Below are 23,592 nucleotides of genomic sequence, written 5' to 3' on the forward strand. Positions count from 1 at the left end.
GCTAGAGAGAAGTTTCCAGAAACTGCAGTTAATTTAATATGGTTGGATAGTATCATTCAGCCTTCTTTTTTTCTAGGTCATGCCTATATCCTGGTATCCACTTTCTGATACCCTCACTTTTTTTTAACTTAGCAAAAACCTCAGAGTTTACCTTTGAGTGTCTAGTTTTCTATGGCCTCCTGTGTAGTGAAAGCTGGTGATAGGCAATTTTCTCTCAGATGAACAGATTTGGATAGGAGAAATATGTTACAATTCTAGTGACATACCCATTGCCATTAAAATTAGCACATCCCACTGACTCTAATACACTAATGCCTTTGACTTCAGTGACCAGTCAGTTAATTCCATCTTCACTTTGAGCTCTTTGTTTCCCACTCACATATGATAGCACTGCCCAGAGGACTGTGATATGATATGATAGCACTGCCCAGTGTGCCCAATGAATTCCATTTATCTTTTCCTCCACCATAACCTTGAGGGGCCAGGTCATTTTTATTTCCATGAAAGTCACAAGGAAAGGTTAATTTTTTTTTCCTAGTTGAATCCCAAATAATATCTGTGCCTTCGGCTTCCCTTGGGGTTCAGTCATTGAGCATCCTGGCTAGGGGGTCTTTGGAAGGAAGGGAAAGAGGTTGGGATATTCATTCTTCTGGCTCCTCACAGAGTGGAAGTGCTGCCTGTGGTCTGGCTGTGTTTCTTTTCTGAAGAGGACAGTTCCCTTAGTTTTTTAAACAAAGGTATCATACAATACACAGTTTTCTGAACCTCAGTTCAGAGGTACCCACTTCCCCTCCTTTAGGAGTACCCACTTCCCCTCAACATCACCACCCCTCTCCAGCTTCCAGTAACCACTCAATCCCTTTTCTTCTCCATCCTAGGGTGATCATGTTTTTGCCCACTGTTACTAGTCCTGGGGAACTATATTACCTTTTGTGGTTTTCCAACATGCTCTCCACACCTTTGAAAAGGGTCCCTTTATTAAACATTCCTCAGCTACTGATTTTGACTATAGGCTTCCTGAGGGGACCAAGATGGACTCAACCACTTACTATGTGACCTATTCCACATATTTGACTTGTATCAACCTCAGGCTCCTTGTCAGTAGAATATGTTGTCTATCTTTCAGAATTTTTGTGAAAAACAAGAGATAAATCTTTCTAAAATCAAGAGGCTCAAATTTTATGTGATAAAAATATAAGTATAGTATAATAAAAGTTAATTTTTCATAGATGAAATGGAAAAGGTAAAAGACAAATTGGAGAACATGTTTTCCATATATAATAAACAGATTTTTAAATATATAGTGAGCTTTTATAAGTCAATGTAAAAAACTAGAAAATGAATATGATAGATAAATGGTTAAATATAGTCAGTAAGAGGGAAAAAATATAAATGGGCTTAACATTTTTAAAAGCTGTTCAACCACACATCTAATAAAAAGAAATTCAAATTAAAAGCACAATGAGGTTTTTTTTAACCTATCAAAATGAAAAAGATCAAAAAGCAGGATAATGCATTCCATTGATGAGGATGTCAGGAAATCTGAACTCTCATACATCATTGACAGGAATGTAAATTGGTACAACCTCTTTGGAGTAAAATTTAACAATATCTAATAAAATAAAATGTGCACACATGCACTGGGCCAGCAAATCCACTTTCAGAAATTAATTTTCTAACTGTGCTTACACAAGCGAACAAAGATGCAAGTACAGAACTCTTCATTACAGCATCACTTACAGACTCCAAAGATGGGAAACACCCTCATTTTCCACCAGTGTCTAGCGTAGAGCTTTGACTCAGAACCCAGTAAGGCTGGAACTGGTTTACCTGATTCCCTCCCTTGGAAGTTTCTGGATCGGGGCTCAGCAAGAGAAATGTGTAAGGTGAGCAGAGCAGAAGAGCAGCTCCCAGGGCATTTCCTCTCACTGGTTCTCTGCATCCTGACCAGGGCAAGTTCAGCTCTGTGATAAACGGTACCAGCCACCCTGCAGGTGCCTTGAGTAGTTGACAAGAGGGATGGTAAAGCACGTGGTTTCACTTTACCCCCACAGTTCCAGTTAGTTCTTGGTCCCTCACTTCATACCCAACTGCCTACTTTAATGACTTCAGACTGAGAACCACTTATGGGGTCCACAGACCTACATAGGCTGTTCAATCAGCCCCCAGACTGCGGAGGGCGTAATTCTTCTCGATCACTCAGACTGCCCCTATTCCCCTGATCAAGCACCAACTGATATAATTAGTTACAATAAATCATGAGGATTCTATAGCCATTGGAAATAATGAAGTAGTTCTATATAGGAACATCGAGCTATGTCCAAGACAATATTATTAAGCAAAAAGACTGAGGTTCAGAAAACTGTGTATTGTATGATACCTTTGTTTAAAAAAAAAAAAAATCAGGGCAGGCCCACACCGGCCTCCACTCCAGCAGATACAGCAGCTTGCCTGTCATGAACTCTCACAGGAAGGACACACACAAAATAGCAACTGTCCTCTGGGGAAGAGCTGGTGGTGGCGATCTACCTCCTGTTGCACATCTTCGGGACTGCTGATTTTTTTCCCCATAAACTTGTATTAAGCTTTAAAATAGTAATATTTTAAAAATGAAATGACTCACGGAAATCTTGCTACGTGAGTCTCCTGAGCATGAAGGTGTCCAGGAGCAAGAATTCCTATCTACTTCAAGGTCCTTCTAGCTGGACTAAGAATCAAGTTGACATGAGACAGATTAACAGGAGGAAATAAAATTTAATAGCGTACATAAGGGAAACGCACACAGACGTGGAAATTCCAGAGACCAGCAAAATGAGGTGTGTGTGTCATTCTGAACTAAGAAGAAGGCAGGGGTCTGGGACTTCCAGGAAAGTAATGCACGTCCCAGGGTGATAAGAAGGGCAGAGGTTTAGTAAGTAGATGTTTGCCTTGCTGTAGAGACGGGTCAGTCATGGTCTCAGTTGCCTTCAACTCAAAATAATCAGTATGCCAAAGTGGCACCTTTTGGAGAGAACTTCCTGAAGTCCTTCAAGGGGTGCTCAGTGAATATCAAGTTCCTTGCCCTCCTCCAGGCACACCTGTTACCCTTCCACCTCTGTAGTTCACCTCTGTCTCTCCCTTCTGGAAGACAGGATGGTACTGTGAGTCATGTTATAGACATGATGGACAGAACAGACCAGGAGATGAGGGGGTGTTCATGTACTCTCCTCAACCTGAGAGCCAAAGACTTACCTATTTTTATAAGGGCATTGGCACCTGACTCTAGTTGCTGGAATAGGAAGGAAAGAGATAGTCAACAGCTTGTAGTTGAAGCCGAAAAGAAGGGGAAGGCCTTGGAAATATAACAAGGGTGCAGGGTGGAGAGAGATGTTACCCACGGCAGCCGGCTTTCAATATTTTACTTATGTCCCCCTGAAAAGGGGGAGTAAGGACTCACTATGTGAAGAATTTGAAAAGCCTGTAATGTAATAAAAGTCTCAAGTGCTGAATTCTGCTTTATTTAGACCTCAAGAGTTTAAGAATTAAATATGTTTTTGCATGTATTATGTATGTGTGTTTGTACTCGAGAGCCCTAGGAATACTTTTTTTTTTTTTTTAAATATACAGAAATGAAAAGTTTCCTGTAAAGTCACAGTGAGGAGGACGTAACAATCTGGCTGAACGTACACTGGCAAAAACTACTGATGGCAGATTATCAATTTTGTGAAAGACTCACACACAAATATAAAAGACTCTGGTAAAAATATAACTTAACAAAACTCTTTGTCTCAAGGCATATTTTTGGCTAACTGGTTGTGGGAATAAGTCACATGTCATGGCGGTAGGCAGACTGAGCTCAGCTCTGCTCTGCGTCACCCCCCACCCCGACCCCGGCATCAGGAATATGTCTGTTCCTTCCACACCACTTCCTCAGAGTAACCACCATGGGATCTCACACCCCAGGGCCCTTTCTTCCACCTTGCAAGGTCTGTACCCAGCAAAGGGAGTGGGCTTATGTTTGAAGGAAGACAGTGAATCAGTACATGGACTCCGAAGTTTGCACCAGAAAGAAGGAAGGACAGAATTAATGGTTGGCCTATCACCAGAGACCACCAAAGCCCACCACTGGGGTCCTACCTGCTTTCTACACCTGCCCTTTAACCTGGCTTTGACCCATGGCTGCACAGAGAAACAAAGTGAGTAGGAGAGACAGTGACGTTTCAGAAATGAAGCAAAACCCTTTAAAATGTCTGCAACATGATCGTACCCTGTAAGACTAAAGAGCATGATGGGCTTTTTTTTTTTTTTTTTCTCCCTGACCATCTAAACAAAACTGTTTAGGATGGAATCAGCACACTCCAAAGTCACGTTCATGGCCATTAGCATGACTAACTAAAAATGAACAATTGAATCTCACAGATACAAAAGTGTAACATAATTGTAATCCCTTTCGAACTGGTGTGGTTATGCCTTGCTGATTAGTCCTGGCAAATCAGACAGCAAGATTTTTAGAGGGAGTCCTCTTTTTCAAATACCAGTTGGTCAAAGAGCATCCAAGAAAAGGAAAAAGCATCTGTGAGTAGGCAGTGTTTGCCCTGCTGTGATGCCTACTTATCCCTCATCACTCATAAGCATCACAATCATTATCATTATCAGGCATTTATAGACCACCTTTCCTCCCCAATCCGCTTATAAATGGTTTTACAAATGGATTAGAAACAGCATAGATATGGATCACTTCACACAGCACCAAGTACGGTCTCCTCAAGGGGAAATGCGGGAACTTCTATATAAATCAGGATAACATTAGGTGAAGGTTTAAGACCAACCGTGAAGAATGGCTTATTTGCTTGAAGCCACAGGGACTATTAGGTAAGCAAAGGGCATTTCCTTCCCCTGGTTCCAAGGTCAACGTGGCCTCGTCGGCTGAGGTTTGAGGTTAATGGATCGAGCTTCCAGATGGCAGGGCTTCCGAGGGCCAGCGCACCACGTTTTTATCTTCTGGAGGGAGACTAATCACCTCACAGCAAGGCTTCCCAGTGTCTCGGTGTCTCACCGGCAATGCCACTCCCACCCGGCACGAGGGACCCTGAGCTCCACAACAGTTAAACGACCTTCCGATGTTCACAAATCCGTTGGGACCCTGAGGTCTTCATGGTGGTGTCCTTCATTGGTATTTTCCTGCAGGATCCAACCACACAAACCATTCTGGTTTTGTGCAGAACCTCGCCATGCTCTTCAGCTGGAGCTGTTTCATGTGGGCGTTTACTGGCAGTAACCTGGGAAGGATTTGTGATTCTTACCAAAATCGCCTCTTCAGATGTCGTCGGGAGATGCACTCCGGAGCCCCCGTTCCCTGCGATCCCACCAAGCCCCCTCCAGCAGCACTGGCTTCGAGCTAACAACCCCGTCAGTCCTTTGTGGAGACGGAGAATCGATCTACTTTGTCTCCGCGGCTACTAGAAGTGAATTTCCTCAGGGCAGTTATGAGAGGTGCCGATTTTTAAAGAGGTTTGTACTTGATACTTTCTGTATTTACATGTAGACCTCTCCTCCGTGGGATTTGGTGACGTTTCCCAGCGAACTTCGGTTTTCCTCAACATGCCTGCAACGATAATATGGGTAGTGGTACCCACACACAAAGGAAATATGCACTTTAAAAATATTCTGGAAGTTCTAAAGGTCGCTGCATTCTTTCCCAGCTGCTAGTGTAGGGGGGTTCACTGCTGGCCACATTTAACGTGCATAGACTCTCCTTACCGTGTAGCTTCTGACTCGGACCATCTGGGGTAAGGCCTGAGGTTCCGCATTCCAAATAAGCATCTGGGGTATGCGGGCTGCAAGCTGATGGACCAGCCTCAAAGGGTTACTGCACCTTTCAAGTCCCACATCTGAACTCGTCCCCGCCAACACACATGCATAAAAATGCTTTGTGCAGGAACTCCTTGAGGTTCCTGATCAGATGGGGTCAGAACAGAACTACTCCATGACAGTCCCGCCAGTCAGGGAGCAGAGTGAGACATCTTCACCAGAGAAAGGAAATTTATGAGAAGAAAGGTATCATGCAGCCAGAGACCATGTCGCCTTCCCTCCACACTCCTGAACTCTGCTCAGGTCATCTGGCCTGGCTCCAAATGGAATGAAAAGTTAGAATCAGCAAAGGCTAATTCTCCCAATTAAAGTGACAACTAAGAAGCAAAAGCCAGGGAGCTGGGCTCACTGCCGAGGGCTGGGGTGGGCTTCAGTGAGAGCGTCGGCATCGAGAAGGCACGCACAGAGTGGGGCCAGGCTCTGGGGTCCAGAGACCTCCATCTCGGAGCCCATGAGGACCAGATGCAGATGCTCACAGTCCCCTGGGGAGAGGGCGAGGGAGGCCAGGAGGAAAGAGCTGGCAACTGCTAGTCCCCGTGAGAAATGAGTGCAGGCAGCGTGGGCTGAGAAATCAGCGCTGGCTTTCAGTGAGGAACAAGGAGCACTAACGCCATTTGGTCCTGAAAGAGCAGAAAGAGGAACGGAGCAGCTACAGAGTGGGGCCGCGCAGAAGACCCAACAGAGGGGCTGACAGTCCTTTATTTAAGGACCTGCTAGCCTGCAGCCGATGTTGGCCAAAGACAGAACGTTGTATTCCAGTCTGGGATAAGCCTTGTCAACTCTGAGCATGTTATTCGGGTGGGGTGGGAAGTTCTCAAGGCGCGCACCAGAAACGTCTTGTCTGGGTCTGCCGTGCGTGAGTGAGCGACATTAGCGATCAGCGGTTAACACATTCCCTCCCGGGCACGGTCTACCTACCGCCCGGGACAGGAGACGTAGTGTTCACGGCTGAAACAGAAGGCAGGTAGGAGCTCTTCCTAGGTGGCTGTCTGACTTCTCTTCGTTATTTCTCGGGAGCGGAGAAGAGTCCGTAGAACCCAGGGGGATCCAAAAACATTCACCAAGTGAAAAAAACAGTAGTTAACACTGAAGCGCTTACTAGGTACGTGGCGTTACATTTAAATGCTTTGTATACATTGTCTAAGGGCAAAAAGAAAAAGATAAAGAAAAGAAAAGAAATTAATACAGAGGATACAGCTATTCTTCCTGGGTGGATTATCAACTGACCAGTCGGGGCTTGTCATAAAATCTCTTGCAAGATTTCTTCAGCAACCGGGATGCACAGAGGACAGCCTAGATGTCCAGACAGGGATGAATTAGATTTCCAAATAGATTTGGTGTTTCCAGAATGTTCCCAGAAGATGCTCTGCCTCAGCTCCTGCTCTTGGCGGGATGACAACATGTTTGTTTTGGCGTGTGAGCATCTCATCTGCCTTGAAGCCAGGAGAGGGGCTCTGTCATTTGAAGACATTCTGCTTTCTGGATACGACACTACCAGGTTTGAGACGAAAGAGACAAAATGCACATAACTTGCATTTCTAATATGGTAGTTCTGTGGGGCTTGGCAGGTCGTGGTACCTTCCTGTCTGTAAGAATGCCTGTAGGTTCCAGCCTGTGAGTTAAGGGTACTTAAACCAGAGGCCAGCTCTTGTGAATGGAATCCAGATGTAATACCTACAATTGGTTTTCCTTGAAGCTGCACCTTTAGGGCTGAGCTCATTCCCATCTTCCTCCTGGGCTCTTGGGTCCCATAGCGGGAGCCTTTTACAGAAGTGTGCGCCTCCAGGAACAATCAGAGAAAGTCTCGTGGACCACCTCGGAGGCTCCAATCACCACCTTTGTCCAAGAACTGAAAGAGAGAATGAAAAACAGTCTGAGGGGTTTGAAGTGGCGGGGGGGTGGGAGGTTGGGGTACCAGGTGGTGGGTATTATAGAGGGCACGGCTTGCATGGAGCACTGGGTGTGGTGAAAAAATAATGAATACTGTTTTTCTGAAAATAAATAAATTGGGAAAAAAAAAAGAGAGAGAATGAAATAGCCACATAGTTTATGTGTAAGAATGAAATTACCCCCAATTATTTCCTTAATGGGGAGGAAATGGGAAGTTAAATCTCTTTCCTGCTGTAGCAAACCGAAGTGTGGGGTGAGAAACATCCTTTTTTTTTTTTTTCCACAATTTACTTTGCTTAAATTCCAAGTCGTTTTGTTATGGCCCAACATTCCCCCAGAGGAATTCTGTAACTTTGCAGCAAATAGCATTTGCATTTGCTCATTGAAACTCTCGGGTTTCCTGTAGGAGAGCTTCAAAAGATCCTTGCATGGTGCAGGAGCTAATGACTGCACTCCCCAGGAGTCTGCTCAGAAAACGGTTTCCCTGCTATGACTTGCAAAACTCACAGCCCACCTCTTGGAAAAGTCTCAAATGTGATCATTAGCGCAATAGGCATTTTCATAGGAGAGGAGGTATATCTCAGTGATGGGCGTCCCAAATTTTTGGATTTCAGCAGGCAAAGTATAATGTGTCATGGGAAAACACTTCTCTGCACAATATAAGACCAAAGTGGAATTTAAGGGAGAAACCAAGCAGGGTCCTAGAGTACCCAGACAAAGTTTGGAACTCAGGTCTTCCAGCTCATGGTGTTTCCGTGGAGCAGCACAGCATAAAGAAACATTGTTTTCTACTGCAATTAGAGATCAGAGTTTAACTGCATCCTTGTCCTCACAAACCGTGCAACCTCTTTCAGCCCCTCTGACTTCCTCTGTAAAGTGGGGATCATAATATCTGCACTACCTATCTTGCTAAGAGGATTAAATGAAGCACAAAATAAAAGTCCCACAAACAGTGTCGTCTGTCAGAGGACGTTTATTGTGCTTATTCACCACTACTGGGCCTTTCCATGACCATTTTTTAATTCTAAAAAACAAGAAGGTGAGAGAGAAAAATGAAGCAATATGTCACTAATCTAGAGGCAATGGAAGCACGAGGGAGAGAAAACAATCTGCCTTTGCCTTGTGATGTAAACAGGAGAGAACAGCGGAGACGCTGGTGTCCCATCACAGCACAGCCCTGTTGACCTCAGACCAACCCAGAGCACGGCAGACTCTACCAATAACAATTGTGCAGAAATAAACCTATTTTCCATCCATGGATTAAATGAGCTCAAATTCCTAAATGATATGATTTACTTCTATGGCCGATCGTGGAGAATGTACTGTCCCCAGAGCTCTGTTCCTTGTTACCTGTTTCCAATCATGGTTTCCTTCTAGGGCTGCCCCGATATAGATGGCAGTGACCCGATTCATGCAGTTAATGAAGTTTCTAAAAAATGCCGTGGAAGAAGTTAGAAAAAGGAGGACTCTGCGGGGCTGGTGATGGGAAGCACAGTGGGGCTGGTTTCCACTGGGTGCCAGATTCATGTCCACACTAGAGGCCAGATACAACTACAATACTCATCGGTACGAGAAGTACAGTCACCCTGCACGGAGCGGCGACCTAGAGCATTGCTGCATCCCATCAGGCCTGGAAGCCCAGGTCAGGAGCGACCTTCTTCCCAGCTGAGCTGTACTTTCCACATAAAGGCTACAATGGAGATCGGCCACAAAAACAAAGAAAGTGACTTTCGAACCTTTGAGTCTGGGTGTCAAACGCCCACCATGTCTGTGACTGTCATCTACCACACTGTGGGGACACTCCCGCTCCTTCCTCGAAAACATGGCTCCTGGCCCCTCTGCTCTCTTAATGCTGTTCCTGCTGTGATTTTTGCTGATTTCAATTTTCACCAAGACAACCTTCCACTGGCCTGGTCTCTCTATTCCTTGAGCTCCTCTGTAACCATCGTCATTTCTACATTCTTGCCGACCCGTTCCCTTTGCCAAGCCTCAGGTATTTTCCCGACAGCACCAGCACGCATTCTACAGTCTGAATTTCAAGCATCCTGCCCTCCACTCCCAGCCACCTCATTTCCCAGATTCATGTCCACACTAGAGGGCACGCTAGGAGGTGTGTTAAGTGAGGCCGCGTAGTCAGCCTGTCCTGTCTTTCTTCTCTCACGTCCCTTGTCTCTTTTCTTCCTTCGACAGCTTTAATTCCAATAGCGATGATTGAATTTGCCATCATTCCTCTCCCACTCCAAATGAAGGGAAAACCGTGGTCCAGCTCAACTTGTCCCCTACTGTCCCTGCACATCTGCAATTAAGCACAGCAGGAGAAAAATGCATCCCCATGTGGACTGAAATTTGAAGCCTTGAGCATTAACCTCCGGTGGGTCTTTGACAATGGCTGGGCATAAAACTATGTTCCTTATCCATCCCTCTCCCTCTACTCCAGGCTAATATCTCGTCGTTCCTTCTCTCTCTTCAAACCTTGTGCACCTGCTTTGCCATCCTCGCTCTTGTCCAATGGCTTTAACTCCTATTTTAACTGCAACAGGAGGTCCTAGAGGAAGACCTTACTGCTCCCACAGTCAGCTGCACACCCCTCTGTCCATGTCTGCGTGCCACAGACTCCCCTGGATGGAGGATTATGTACTCAGTCAGTGCCTAACTTCCCACTTATAAAATAGGGACAATGACATCGTCTGCCTTCTTCCGAGTTTCAGTCGTGAAGCCCGTAAGTAGCACCTGGCCCAGAGCACACACACGTTTATTTGCTGCGATTGTATTTTCTGCGTGCGTGTGCTCCGTCTCCTCCGCTGTTCTCGAAGATGAGAGGTCATCCTCCTCCCAGCAAAGGGCAACCCCTCCACCTGGGCACTGGGCACGGGTCTCATCCCCTCTCACCTAAACAAGTACCACACTCCAGCGAGCCACCCTTTCCACAAGACTTTTCCCAAAATATATAAAATATTTAAGATGCAACTATTTTTCCCTTTTCTGAGAACCTCTCTGACTCCCACGTATCCAGCTGTTGTACTGGTTTTTCCCTCTTTCAACCAAACAGCCTCCAAGAGTCATCTCTCTCCTGTCTTCAATTTCTCTTCTCAGCAGTACCCCCCTCAAGCAGATTTAGCCCTCACCGTGCCACCAAAACTGCTCCGTCAGGGGCCCCAGGGGCCCTTGAGATGATTTCTTCACTTGGCTTTTTGGATGTCACAATCACCCGCATCTTCTCCTACCATTTGGTTTGCTTTTCCTTGGACTCCTTTTCCAGGTCAGCCCCATTTCGCCACCCTTGAAATGTGGGAGCCCTGGGGATTGGTGCTGGTTCTCTTCTACAGACCCCAAGCCCCTGGCTGGTCTTCCCCAACCTTGTGGCTCTCCGTACCACCTATGGGGGAGTCCCCTGCGCGGATGCCTTCAGTGTGGACTTCTTTCCAGTCTCCTACACTCTGACAACCCACTGTCCTACAGCTCCCTTTGAATGTAACCAACCCTGAACATAGCTCCTCACCATCCCCTTCAAATCCATGTTTTCACCAACCATGGCACCTCAGCCCATGGCAATTCTTTCTTTTGGGGCCTCAGGCTGAAAACATGAAAGCGAACATGGCTACCCTACTTTCTCTCATATCCCTCATCTCACCCATCAGAAAATCCTGTCAGTTTTACTTCAAACTACCCTCAAAACCTGGCCAACTCTCAGCCCCTTCACTTTTTCCTTCTTTGTCCAAGTTCTGAGAATCCCTCGCCTGAGGATTGCAACGTCCACCCCCCTGGGTCCTGGGCCCCTCATGCCTCTCATCAGTCTATTTTCAACAGTTTCAAAGGGATCATGAGCCATCCCAGTTTGGAGTATGTCACTTCTGAAAGCCCTCTAGTGGTGTTCTTATCACTGAGACCAAAGGCCACTGGCTCACAGAGCCCCAGAATGTCTGCTTCCACACACACCACACTGCTTCCCTGGCCTCATTTTCCATGGTGCTGACTCATTTCCACCATGCTTCATTGAGAACACTCTGGCATACTGCTGACACTTTTGCACTCACTGTCCTTCACCTGTAAGTTTCTTCCTCTGATGCCAGCTGTCCACCTGGCCCTCTCGCTCAGCCCCTCTGGTATTTATTTGCTCAAACATCTCATTGATGCCTATCTTGGGCACTCGATCTAAAATTAAAATGTTGCCTATCACTGCTTCCAAGCTGTCTCCTCTCCCTAAATCTGTTTGTTTTTTCTCCTCCTCATGTATCCAGATGTACAGTATCTTTTTCCTATTTGACTTAGTCACAGTGTGTCTCCACTCCAGAGGACAAACCACATACAGGCTGGGACTTTGATTTGTTTACTGCTGTCTCCTCAGTTGTGTGGTGAGGACTTTGGCCCAAAGAGAGGTCTGGCCCTCCTCTCTGGCTCTTTGGAAGTATCCCCTAAACGTACCTACTTTCTTCAGTGATAGGAGTGTCTTAGTCATTCCTGGGAGCCCCTTGGATGTCATCTGACAGTTTATGCTAATGAGGGGACTTGTGGTGGCCTCTCAGCCTACCTCCAGGGAAGGCGGGTGCTGGAGATAGCATTTAACATTGCAGGCAATCAATCAACCAATCAGTCCGTCCCACCTACTGAAGCCCCATTGAAATCCCTGCACACCAAAGCTCCAGCAATCTTCTTGATTGGGAATGTCGCATGTCTGCTGTCACATGTCTGTGCCGGAAGGGACATGCAGCCAGAGGTCGGCAGGAACTTTGCATTTGAAGCTTCCCTAACTCAGCCTCTTGTGTCCTTTCTTCTGGTTGATTTCGGTTACCCTTTCCCTGTAATAAATGTAACCATGAATAGAACAGTTCCAGTGAGTTCTATGAGTCTTTCCAGTGAATCACTGAATCTGAAGGTTGTTTTGGGAAACCACAAATTAGCCATGGGTACAGAAGTGAGGTTGGCTTTCTGTGGACTCTTCCTTTAGGCTTTGAAGCTGGACTGTGACGGCACTGGGGTCAGAGTGGACAGACATGGCTTTCTGGGGGCTGTGCCCTTCATCTTTCATGTCGGCTAACTCCAGGTACCAGCTCTGAGACCTGTACTTGGGGTACCCTGAGGGCATCCCTAAGTAGGTGTTGAATGAAGAAACTAATGAATGAGTGAAAATATAAGCCCTAACTCAGCTTTAGGTTTGCACATATTCAAAACAGCAATTACTAACCACAGCTTATAATTCAGCACATTTTACCCAGGTTCCATTTGCTTCTGACCTTTGGGGGACTTGCGGGACATGTGAGGCCAAAGACTAAACTTTGCCTTTGTATGACCCATTCCTGAACTTGCCTAAAAGGTCATCTGTGAACCTTTCATATACAAAATTAATAACGACATCCTTTTCATTCAAAATCATCCTGTTGTTATTGACAAATTGTGGAGTAAGCAGTATCAGGTAGAAAACTATTAATATGTGCTTAGTGTAAAGAGAATAAACCTCAGGAATATAACGGTTTTTTATCCTGTAAGTGAAATACGTAATAAAACAACTGTGTGAGTCATGTAAGACACTACTAATGTTAAAAGTATGTTTTAAGTTATAATTTTTAATTTTCTTTTAAACCCAAACTATTTTAATCCATTCAGATTAAAAATTCTATTTATCATTTTTAAAACCACTGCCTTTCAGTTTTATCTCCTAGAACATTATATTCTTAGAAAATAGTAAGCCCTAACCTCAAGTAGAGGGGAATGCAAGAAGATGACAATTGATACTAATAATAAAACCTTCTTGTGTGTGGAAAGCCTGCAGAAACTGCCTAAGACCTTCCACTGAGAAGACATTCTTCACAATTTTAAAAATGTTACAAAATGGGGCGCCTGGGTGGTTCACTGGGTTGGGCCTCTGCCTTCAGCTCAGGTCATGATCTCAGGGTCTTGGGATCGAGCCCCGCATTGGGCTCTCTGCTTGGCAGGAAGCCTGCTTTCTGCTCTCTCTGCCTGCCTCTCTGCCTACTTGTGATCTCTGTCTGTCAAATAAACAAATAAAATCTTAAAAAAAAAAAAGCTACAAAATGCTTATCCAAGATGAAAGGAAGAATATGGGATGATATAATTTCCTTTCAAATTAATGGTAAATAAAAGCTTCCTTCTTTCATACAGATCTGACTTTTTCTTGAAAATCCCTGACAAAATTAGCAAGGAAACAAGGGAGTAGAAATTACAGATAACCCAATTTGATAGAGCAAGGCAAGGTTTGCAGGAAATTTCTGGAAGAACCTGAAACACTGTTTATCCGATGTGATACAGTCACTCGTGTCACTGGAAACATAATGACAGTAATCAATGGTGAAATATTCAATTATGGCTTGGGGCCGAGCAGGGAGGGACCCTTTATCAATTTTATTACTTTGGAAAATGTACACACACACATTAATATTTTCCAGGTCCTTTTCCAAAACTGCCCAGGAATGAGAAATATGTGAGATAAAAAATAACTTTGATACAGAATAGTTTTGAGTGACAGAATCAACCGAGGCTTTTCCAACCTGCCATTACGGTCTGGGTGATTCGCCTACACTAGAAATACGAGCTTGGATAATGAGACCTTCTTCCAGTGAGACGTGAACCAAGTAAATCTCATTCGAGATGTAATTTGAATTTAATGCCTTGTCTGTAAAATAAACAAAGTATCATAAAAAGTTTAATGGTACACAGTGAATCAAGAAAATGCAAAAAGTGCCAAAAACTGTGTAATCCCAACACGAGACTTCCTCTATTTACTGCAACACGTTGCAGAAGAGCTGAGCTCATCACGATATTTTCGTGCATCATCACAACATGGGCTTTCTCTGAACTTGCTGAACTGCTTATGATTTGCTCTTCTTGTCAGTTTTCAAATCATTTTACCCTGTCTCCATGCTTCAAAATCTATGCTTCCACATTTGTTAGGGATCTATGCACTCTGGGCACAAAGCCCAGATTTCCAAAGAAAGGGGTTTATTGCCCAAGACAGAGATTTCCCCAAAAACAGTTCTGGTGGCACAATTTGGACAGAAAAAAAAAAAAAAATCCTCAGTCCTCCTGTTTGCTCAGGTGAACCTTGTGACCCTCTGCATCACTTAATCATTGTCCAGGAATCGGGCTCTTGTGCCAAGCTAGTGATGCTTCTTGTTTTATGTTGCGGTATCAGCACTAAAGAAACACCATGGACTTTAAAAATTGTCCCTGCCTTCATGAGCCTCTATCCACCCTCGCAAAGGCAAGCCCTGCAAATACTAGGTCGTACCAAGCCCTGCAAATGCTAGGCAAATACCAAGGAGGTATAGGAATTTTCACTATAAATACAGGGTGGGGAAGAAGGGGACAAGCTTTGGAATCTTGGGGTTTAAATCTCAGAACTCCCACTTATATGAACATGGATAGGGCTTATAAACTTTAAGGACTTCCATTTTCTTACCTATAAAATGAGGATTATATGTCTGCCTCCTAGGAGTGCTATATAGATGGAAGGAGGTAATGCATTTAAAGGACTAACCCTGTGCCTAAAATACAATTCTCCGTAGGTGGCTAATAATTACTATCAGTAAAATTCACAAGGGGTCAGTTTACATGTTTCCCATAATAACTTGGAAGCCAAGTGTTTATATATATACATACACACACACGCGTATGTCTTTTTTGAACCACTCATCTTTCAGAATTCAGATGATAATAAATCTGTATGGATACTCCTGTCTCAGCAAGTAAGAGGTGCCTGCTGGTCCCCTTTCCTAACTGGAAAACCCGAAGCACAAAGAAGGGACTTCTCCAACGTCACAAAAGAAAGTTTTCTTCTGAAAGTTCTGCTAATAAAATGAAGTCCGAGGCTGAAGTTAGAGAGGATGTAGCTTACAAGACACTGGAGCAGATGCCTGGGGACACTGCTTTGTCCTAAAGGGGCCCCCGGCTCCCATTTGATCGCAGGCATCCCGATTTGCTGAGACCCAAAACCAGTCAAGCACGCTCCCTCGCCAAAGAAAGTGCAGCCCTGAGCTCCGGATTATGAAGAAGGAGAAAATCGCAGGGATCCACCGGACCTGTCCAAATGACGTTACAAAGGCCGCCCCTCCCTCCCTCCCGGTGCACCATTCCCTGAGACAGGGCGCTTCTCCTCACAAGCCAGTGACTGTGGCGGCCTGATGGCAGCCTCCTCTGTAACTGTCCCGTCAGCACGGAGCAGGTCCTGTGTCGGCCCCAGGGTCTTGGGGATGGCGCGTGCTCTTTCTCGAGGCTTCCTTCCCGGCGGGGCACCCTGGGACACCCGGAGGGGCATCCTGGCTGTGTCCCACTTCCCCTCCTCTCAGCATCGATGTTTCTGCCGAAATCCCTCTTTCTAAGGTGAGATAATCAGCTTTTGTTCCATTGGCTTGGATCCAAGACAATCTCTGAGCGGAACAACAAAGCCGCCCTACGCTGGGGGCAGCGAGCCTCTGTGCTTTGCTAGCAGAGAAAAGGACGGGGTGTTTTATTCCTTTTCCAGGACTGGAAATTCTCATGCCCTTGGAAACCCCAGCAGCAGAACCGAAGTGTTTCCCAAAGACAAACATCCCTATTATAAAGGGGACAGGACTTTGGCAGCCATCTCCAGACTGTGGTGGGCAGTTTGGCACCGGGCCGCCCTGCCTGGTAGAGGGAGAGCCAACAATTCCGTTGTCTGCGGTCCATGGGGCCCGGATTGGGCGCCACAGTCAGGAAGTTCCCTGTGAGGCCCACGGCCCCTCCGTCAAAGCCCGCTTTCTCCATTTAGTGCTTTCCTAATTGTATTATCTGACTCCTCCAGAGCCACGGCCTGTCTTCCCTGTCAACTGTGGCTCTGCCCCCCGCGAACAACTTCTTTGTGACTCACAGGGAGAAGGGGCCCGACCATCCCGGGGGTGTGGGTTGAGAAGGCCTCCCTGGCTGAGAGCAGCTAGTACGAAACAGGAGGACGTGAGTGCAGAGCGGCTCGTTCTAATAAAAAGCACACTTCGCTTTACACAAAGCCCCTGCAAGTGCCACGGTTATAAAATCTGAGTTTTTGCGTGTTCTCTCCAAGTGTCCAACGGGAAGCCAGGGGTCGCGATCTGGTGGTGTCCTGCTTTCTAGATGGTCTCCGGTTTGCTGTCTCCGTCCTTAGGTCCTTAGATGAGAGCTGCATTGCACTCCCCCCTTTCTAGTGAAAAGGGCCCCGGAAGCCCCTTTTATTTTCCTGGAAGGCGACCACTGAGGGACACCTGCTCGCCAGGCTCACCTCCAGGGACCCTGCGCTTCCCCTGGAAAGACGGCTCCAAGTGTGCAGGGCTGATTTTCTTATTTCCTCTCTCCCGTCAGAGGGAAAGAGGGAGCAAGCTCTGTAAAAAGGAGCATGTAGGTATTTCCATGTTGCAAACAATATTCCACAAATCTCTCTGCTGATTGGCACTCAAGGTGAGAATTTCTGAACTCTTTTTTGCCACCCGGTCCTCTTTGTCAAGGGAAGCCTGACACTGCTGATTACCAAACGGGACTCAGGAGCCTGATTAAGAAGCCCCGGTCCTTGCCCAGGCATGAATCCCGTCCCCCCATGGTGGAGCCCCTCCCCAGCATCTGCACTCCCCCTCAGCCTTTTTTTCCTGAAGGAAACAAGTGCCCCCTTCTGTGCTGTGCCTCATTTGAAAATAAGATTTACAGCCTTCCTCTTCCGCTCAGCCCTGCGCACCTCATTCAGCCTCCCTGGCATCTGCTTCCCAGTCCGAACCAGGAATACAAAGATTCTCCTTAGCTCTCTTAGAAGCCTTGAACATTTTCCAGCTCTGCCCAAAACAACATATGTATATATATATATGATGTACCCACAAACACACATAGACACAGAGAGAGGGAGAAACAGACAGAGGGAAGGACAGACACGAGACAGACAGAGGGAGAAACAGACAGAGGGAAGGACAGACACGAGACAGAGAGCTGAGCGCCATGGTGTATGTTTTTGTAGAAAATAATGATCCTAACAGCTTAACCTTCCTCTTTTACCAAATAATTATTATCATGGTTGCCAAGTAATCCTAACTACCACACCTAGTTAAATCTAAACAGCAGGCCCATGGGCTGTAGGGGAAGAATCCTATGGCTTTAAGTTTTCAAAATAAAAGGAAATAGATTCGTTAAAATAGCATTTTAAAGCCATATCAGGTAGATCTATTTGAATTTTATGTCTTAAACTTCATAGAGAAAGTTCTCAGATTTCTCCCTCTTCATTTTTGTGTTTATTTGTATTTCTTTTGTCAAACAAAGCAGAAGACAAAAAATGCCTTCACCAGGAACACTAACTTAAGATGAGCATTTTGGAAAAAACTATTCGTAAAAGACTTTAATGGGCTCTTAGAATGCCCGAGTGATATATGGTTAAGAGATCTTAGCAAACACAGGCCCTGGATGTTCTGATTTTGACTTTTTGCTGCAATTGAAATTGGTACACATTTGCTAAACCTTAACCAGAGCACATGTTCCTTTGGTCATGGCTCTCCATCAGGTAGATGACACCTGGCAATATAAGAAACCAGCGTAATCTGAGGAAAATTTGTGCTTGCCTCCTGGGATGATACCAGTTCTCTTCCGAAGTAAATATGCAGACAGACAAATGATGAACCCCTTTACCTAATTTTTTTCTTCCCATTCTGACCTCGTCACCAGAGTCTTGGGAGTTAGAATTAGCAACATTCCTTAAAACTAATTGTTTTTCATTTTTTCAGAATATACAAACCATCACCATAGACATTAGATTAAATTCCAGTCTTTCTCAATTTCAGGAAATTCCTCTTTCCCCATAAACTAGTATATGCCTGAGGAACAGAAGGACAACAAGGAGAAATCCATTCTTAATTGGAAAGGACGGGACAGATGAATCAACCAATGGGACAGACTATAGAGTTCAGAAACAGGTGCCAGGCACAGGTGTTGGCTTTCAAACAAAGATACCTCGTGTAGCGCAGGGAGGAGAGGGACGTTCTCCCCCCCGGAAGTGCTGGGTCAATGGACTTTTCCGCACAGGAGACAAAATGTATTTTAGCGCCACACACAAAAATCCATTTTTGATAGATTTCAGATCTCATTGGCAAAGGTAAACAATAAAGCTTTTAGAGAAAAACATAGAGGTTTTTGTGACCTTGAACTAGGAAAAGAGTTCTTAAACAGAACACAAAGAAGGTCTCACAATATAGGAAAAATTGGACACATCATTGTATGCTAAAATTAAGAAGCTCTGTTTACCAAAAGACATCATGAAGACAGTGACAAGACAAGATGTGTTCGGGATCCATGTCTGACAAAGGACTCCCATCCAGAATACTTGAAGAACTGCCACAAATCAATATTTAAAAATAAAAACACAGGCAGCCCTAAAGAAAAATGCTTAAGAGAATTGAGCAAACTCTTCACAAAAGAGGCTATCCAAATGACCAATAAGCAAATGAAAGGTTTTCAACTCTATCAGTCACCATGAAGATGTCGATTGATGCCGTAGTGCTGCACCACTGCATACACACGGAATGGTTAAAAGGAAAGACGAATCCGGCTGTGTCAGCAACAATGCGGAGCGACGGGAGCCCTCAGCAGGCACCTGCTGAGAAACCACTCTGGAAGACCCTCCAACCCTTGTGTGCAGTGAACTCACAACCTTACAGGCACTCAGCAAGGCCAGTGTCAGCGCCTAGACCCTGCGTGCAGAGTTGTGCACAGACAGCCACGGCCTCAAGAACTAGCAGGTGCATAGCAACGCCTTTTTAGGATCGCCCCAAACTGTCAACCTCCCAAATGGTCATCAAGCCTAGAAGAGGTTAAGAAACTGTGATGTGTGTTCTTACTGGAACATCACGCAGGATGGGAAACAAAAGGTATTTGGCTGCATACAGCTGTATTAAAAAAACACAGGTTAGACGAAGACGTTGGACACCAAGGAGGGTACACTGTGTTGACTATTTACATGAAATCGTAGACTAGGCACGGCTAATCTTTTCTGACAAAAAGTAAGAATTGATCGAGTTGCCCTTGGTGAGGGAGGGTAGCTAGAGTCTGGAAGGCAGGACGGAGAAGTTTCTGGAATGCGGTTAGCAGTCACTTTCCTCTTCTGAATGTTAGCTACACAGTTGTGTTTAATTTATGGAAATTCATTGGTATTTGCACTTTTCCTTATGCATATGATGCTTTGTAAAATGTTAAATAAATAAATAAAATGCAAAATTGCTCAGTGGGAAATGCAGTAGAGAGTCACTTAGCCCCAGCATCAGTCATGAAGCCCATTATTTTCAGTTAAATATAGTTATAACCATATTTCCTTGTTTTTTTTTTTTTAATGTCATAATATACTTGAGGGAAGGGACAGCATTTCCGGAGAAATATAGTGTGGGCCTCGTTGGAGAGGTTTCAACCCATGATGGTTGCGCGGACAGTGTCCTGCCGCTCCTCCCCTGTCCCATGTGAGCACCCGCAGGGACATTGCATGGACATTCTCTGCACAGGTCTCTGTCTGATGCTGCAGTCACTGTGCCCAGCCCCGTGACAGACCAAAGCACAGGAGCACTAACCTGTCTGGGCAGCAGGTCACGAGATGCCTGACCCAGCTCGTCCGCCCCTCATGTGACTCCTAGGGTCATGCATGTGACTGGGCAGAGCAGCCCACAGGGCTACTGCCCTTATGCTTCTCCCTGCTCCCTGTCACCACCCAGGGAGCAGTCTCCAGCCCTCTTCTCAGAATATGCTTCTGGAAGGAGCTCAAATTAACGCAATGTGATTGAAAACAAAAAGGCCATTTATTCATGCTCAAAGCCTAACCAGATGTTAAAACAGGAGAGAATCATACCCGAGATGAAGTGGGAAATTCAGTTGGGAGCAGTACAGACTTTGGAAAATCCAGCTGATGTTCAGGGAAAAAGGGAAAGGAGGTTCCCTATAAGGAGTAGAGGTTTTCCCAAGAAATTCAGAGTGACTTGGACAGGAGGGATAATTACGTAAGTAGTGGTTCAGAGTTGGAAAAAATGCAAGAGGAACGGAGATGGGCTTCAGTCCTGGTCTGAACTGAACAGAGAACTGTTTCCTCCTATTCTGCCCTATTTTTTTTATTTACAAGGATGAAGAAAAAAAAAAAATGTTACAAAGACCTAGGCCGAAACAGAAAGCAAACAAACTAAAAGTGTATTTATCTCCAAACAGAAAAGAAAAAGATTGGCGTTGTAGATCTTTAGAAGACGAAATACAACAGGAGGTGTTGAGACCTGCACTGTGGGAGGTGATGGGGAGGTTTGTACCTGCACAAGCCACTATACGTGTGGGAAGGTGACTGAAAACTTTCCCTGGGTTTACATGGAGTCAGAAATCTTCCATGAGTATGCCATTCTGAATAATCTATTGGAGATAAACTGATAACCAGGTGAAAAATGTAAACACTGAGAGCACAAACGGGGAAGTCACGGCCTGAAAGGAGCGGCTGACTTCCGTTGACCCGTGAAGGCGCCATGAGCAAGTCATCAGCAGGTGCAGCGTGGAGATGCCCTCAGTCAACCGGGAAATGCCGCAGGAAGCGGGGTGGGCTCCCGCAGTGTTGGCCTCTGGATAGGCTTTGACTGTGACTTCTCTACCTGGGGCAGAGGAGTGCGGCAGCCTTCCCAGAGCTGTCCTCCTGCGGACAACGGGCGGAGGCGGGAGCAGGGGAGCAGGGACATCAGAGCAATCGTCGTGGAGTGAAAGCCAGCCCTGCCACCTCCCGCCTCCAGGACTTGGCAAAAAATCCCTGAAATACTCCAAGCCTCAGGATTTATTTTAATCCACAAAATGGGAATAACATTTGCATCCATATGGCGGCATTGTTATAAGCGTGACCTGAGATAATTCAATTAAAGTATCTAGTTACTATGATTAGAGCTTCCACCTTTCAGGTTGCTGGTTGGTGGTGTGAAGCCTTGTCTGCTGGATGCGTTCCCGACAGACGCAGCTCGCAGGACCTGCCCTAAGGACGGCAGCACCAGGGAAGACAGGCCTCCGTGGGGTGTCGGCAGCCCCACACTTGCAGGGAGTCCTCCTGGATGCCGGCAGCACGCTGAAGGTCTCAGTTCCCTGCCGCTCTGCGTTTTCCCCGTGTTGTCATAGATAGTTTCACAGGCGAGTCACAGGCTGCGTGACAAGTGCTGTCAGACTCCATTTTAAACCGTTCACAGCAGAAATATCAACCAGAAGTAGGAAACCAGAAACAAAGTAGAATCGCAGAGAAGGCGAAGCTACAGGGGAAAGCAGATTACGAAGACGGGCATCCGCCAATTGTGAAAATGGCTTTCAAGGGATAATTAACGTAGGGAAAATCAAAATATTATATTTGACATTGAATCCCTGATATTAACTTGCGGACATTTTTTAACACTTTGAAGAATGGGATAGAATCTTATTTTTCAGAAGCAATTGCCAAACTGAACAACTTCTGAAATTAAAATATATCACTAAAAAAAAAAAAAAGGAAAGTGTGTGGAAAATAAAATGCGTCTCAGAAAAAGATGTACCATTTTAATAGAAGTCACATGAATCAATTTCAATCTAAATATCTCAATATTTCCTGTAAGTCTATTATTCATGATAGATTCTCACCGATGAAGCATTTTATACATTTGGACCACTTTTTCTGTGAAATATACAAATATACAAATATAAACCCGAAAATGGTGTTCAATTATATAGTAAGATGAATGACTTTTATGAAATCGGCTATTTTATTATCCGGTATATTATTTATTTGTTATGTTATTTATTTATTCACCTGGCATGTTGTGTTTTATATTATATAATTTCATTTCTCCTCAATACATTAATATTTAAGTCAATGCTGTACGCCCTTGAAACAAGTTATTCCAAAATGTCTTTTAATGCTCTGTGAACTTCTAGAAATCTGATTCAACTCCTGGGACGCCTGGGTGGCTTAGTGAGTTAAGTGAATGACTCTTGATTCTGGCTCAGGTCATGATCTCAGGGTCCAGAGGTGGAGCCCCAGGTGGGCTCTGAGCTCAGCAGGGCTTCACTTGGGATTCTCACCCTCTGCCCACCCTCCCTCCCCCACTGCAGGCACCAGCACTCACTCTGTCACTCTCTCCTTCTAGCTAATAAGTAAATAAATAAATAAATCTTACAAAAAAAAAAAAAAAAAGAGTATTCAACTCCTAATTAAATGAAAGTCTTCATTTGTGGTATTTAACAAAGGTTATCCTGGGAAAATTTGAGATTAAACTAGTTTTGACTTTTTAAATATATTATTTTAAAATTATTCTTGAAATGTGGCTGCAGAATATAAATAGTTCACTTTCATCACCTTAAGCACCCTCTGAAGGGCTTAGCAATTAAGAATGACCCTAGCAACATTGCTGAATTCAAGGGCACAGGGATAATTCTGCACCTTTTAAGGTCACAGAGTTACAAGGGTTCCAAGTGAAAGCTGCTTTGTGATGTTCTTCTCACTGAGGGCTGTTGGCAGAGGGATGACTAGCTTTTCTGAGCACCTGTATTGACATTTTACAGCTGGAGATTAAAAAAAATATATTCATTTATTCATTCATATGTATTTATGTTCAGTGTTTTGTATGTTGAACTATATCTTTACAAAATATTGTGTTAGTTCAGGAAAATGGAGATAAATTTGAAGAGGCTGAGAGAAATGATAGAAATCTGGGGATCCCGGATGAGGTGTAAAGTGAACCTTGGAACGCTTGAAAGAGAAGGCAAATGCTAGCCTTTTAAGAAATTTTTAATGAACTTATATTGGCAAGATTGGAAAGAATCAAGATTTGGCTGAAAGACCTCACACAAGGTGCCAAGTCTAATGAGAGAAGAAGCACTTTATTCTCGCAGACCCAGCACACTGGCCTCAGG

The sequence above is a fragment of the Neovison vison genome, chromosome 1, assembly GCF_020171115.1.
Source record: "Neovison vison isolate M4711 chromosome 1, ASM_NN_V1, whole genome shotgun sequence".
In the NCBI taxonomy this organism is placed as follows: Eukaryota; Metazoa; Chordata; class Mammalia; order Carnivora; family Mustelidae; genus Neogale; species Neogale vison.